Source organism: Gorilla gorilla, chromosome 6, assembly GCF_029281585.2.
Source record: "Gorilla gorilla gorilla isolate KB3781 chromosome 6, NHGRI_mGorGor1-v2.1_pri, whole genome shotgun sequence".
NCBI lineage: Eukaryota > Metazoa > Chordata > Mammalia > Primates > Hominidae > Gorilla > Gorilla gorilla.
In genome coordinates, this window is record NC_073230.2 from 153,953,522 (window position 1) to 153,956,470 (window position 2,949).

General features: G+C 36.6%; 1 pseudogene; it reads left to right on the forward strand.

Moving 5' to 3' along the window:
• The first annotated feature begins 320 nt into the window (after positions 1–320).
• LOC101142662 (importin subunit alpha-1-like) lies at positions 321–2,221 on the forward strand (annotated as a pseudogene).
• Positions 2,222–2,949: the final 728 nt, after the last annotated feature.

Below are 2,949 nucleotides of genomic sequence, written 5' to 3' on the forward strand. Positions count from 1 at the left end.
TCTAGGTCTTCAGTACCACAGGCTGACTATAGCTTTAGGATTCTTGCTGTATCTGACCTATTTGCCTAGGCCATTCACACCTGTGACTAAAGATGCTGTGAACTGAAATATATTATGAAGAAAATGGATATAAAATTTCAATGAAGCATTTTATTAGCTAATAAATCTACAATCTGGAAGCAGCTATGCACTGCCCTTTAGGCAACATTCTTTATCTATAGATGACCATGAACACACGTTGACGAAAGTGAACAATCTGGCAAAAATCCATTCGATCCTTCAGTGACAGTAGTTCCTGGACCATTCTGGATCTTCTCCAAATGTTTTATTTAGTTGGGCCTTTTGAAAATATAAAGTGTACAATACGAGGACCTGTTACCGGGGCTTTCTCAGGATGTATACTGTAGACTAGTTTCACACAGTTGACCTGAGCTTGAAAACTTGGGAAAATGTTAGTTCCTGTTATCTACCATGATCTCAGTTTTCATCGTCTCATTCTATGTTCTTATCTTAATTTTGTTTCAGAATGTTTTCATTTCTGGCCCTCATGGATCAAATCAGGATTTCCTAAAATATGTATTATGACAATAAAAAGTTGAACATATTTGTGTTTGGTAAAAGCCAAGGTTGCTTCTTCCAATACGTGTTAAATCTACCCACCATCTTCATCCCATGCATACTGGGGCATACCTATGCACCATTAATATGAATGGTGAATGTTTGGAGTAGGTATGAGGTATAAATGGCACAAGCGTGATTGTCAGATAAATTGCACAACACCATCCCGATTTGAATTTCAGACAAACAGTCAATGCTTTTGTAGTGAAATTATGTGCCACATGTTGAATGGGAAATATTTATAGTGAAAAAGCATTCATTGTTCAACCAAAATTCAAATTTAACTGGGAGTCCTGTGTTTTTATTAGTTAAATCTGGCAACCCTAGCCACATATACTGTCTTATCAAGCTTCAAGAAATCTACCAAGCAAGAATCCTTTAAGTTTAGCTATTATTTCATAAAAAAATTTATCATTGCACAACATATAATGAAGACACACAGTCTTCGGGCTGAGCCGAGGTGGATGTTTTGAGCACAGTTGCCCTACAGCCAGCGAGCCCTGCATCACCTTCGTGGAAGCCTGGGTCCACTGAGCAGCTTTCTTCCTTTGTCTCATAACCATGTTCACCAACAAGAATGCTAATTCACCAGCTGCCCAACTGAACAGACTCATTGAAGAACAAGGGTAAAGACAGTACAGAAATGAGGCATTGCAGTTGATTCACTATTGGCTCTTCTTGCAGTTCCTGATATGTCATCTTTAGCATGTGGTTACTTACGTAATCTTACCCAGACACTTACAAACCTTTGTTGCAACAAGAATCCTGCAGCTCCATTAGGTGCTGTTGAGAAAATTCTTCCTACTTTAGTTTGGCTCCTTCATCACAATAATCCAGAAGTATTAGTAGATACATGCTGGGCTGTTTCCTACCTTGCTGATGGTCTGAATGAATGGATTGACATGGTCGTGAAAACAGAAGTTGTGACCCAACTCGTGAAGCTTCTAGGAGTTTCTGAATTGCCAATTGTGACTCCTGCACTAAGAGCCATAGGGAATATTGTCACTGGTACAGATGGACAGACTCAGGTTGTTATTGATGCAGGAGCACTCACCATCTTTCCCAGCCTAAAACTAACAATCGGAAGGAAGCTACATAGACTATGTCAACCATCATAGCTGGCCTTCAGGACCAGATACAGCAAGCCATGAATCATAGATTAGTCAGTGTTCTCTCTAAGGCAGATTTTAAGACACAAAAAGAAGCCGTATTGGCTGTGACCAACTCTACAAGTGGTGGAATAGTTGAGCAGATTGTATACCTTGTTCATTGTGGCATAATAGAACCATTGATGAACCTCTTAACGGTGAAAGATACCAAGATTATTCTGGTTACTCTGGATGCCATTTCAAATATCTTTCAGGCTGTTGAGAAACTAGATGAAACTGAGAAACTTAGTATAATGATTGAAGAATGTGGCGGCTTAGACAAAATTGAAGCTCTATAAAACCATGCAAATCAATTTGTATATAAGGCTTCATTAAGCTTAATTGGGAAGTATTTTTCTGTAGAGGAAGAGGAAGATCAAAATGTTCCAGCCACTACCTCTGAAAGCTATACCTCCCATGTTCAGAATGAGACTCTTGGGACCTTTAACATTTAGATCATGTAAGCTGAGGCATACAGTTGTTGTGTCCTATGTTTGGTGTAAGTTTGTGTTGCTGTTTCTCTGCTAAGAACTATTTTTAAATGTGGTTTGTTATTGTTGCATTTTTTACACTGAAACTATACTTGAACAGTTCCAACCTGCATATACTGTATAAAGCTTGTCCTCTGAATGGGTTTTGTATTTCTATGTGGAATTTCATATCTCTTGGCATCCTGTACATGAAGATTAAAGTCCATCCTTTACTTTGAAAAAAACAAAAAAACCAAGAATGTAAAGCCATACGTCAATTTAAAAAATTAACTTATTGTTATGCTTTTCTAATAAATGTTTAGATTCCCCATATTTTTATCTAGGTCTTATCTGTGGTCACACATAATTTCAGTATAGACATAATCATACTGTATAACTTGTTGTATCTTTTTTTTTCCAGTTACATACATTTTTCACTTTGCTAAGTAGTTTTTATACTTGTAACTTTAATAGCTTCATGCTTTATGATTTTTTATTAAGGAAAAATCTATTGTTAGATAGTCTGGCTCTTTATATTATACACTACTGCATATAATACTATACAATACTATTACTGCATATTATCCACATATTGTAGTATCATTAAATGTTTCTATGCATGTGGCTTGTTTTTACTTTTGGGTGGTATATTTAGGATATCAATAAATGTAAATATTAGATGGCTATTGATTGAATGTTTGTTTCTCCCCAAA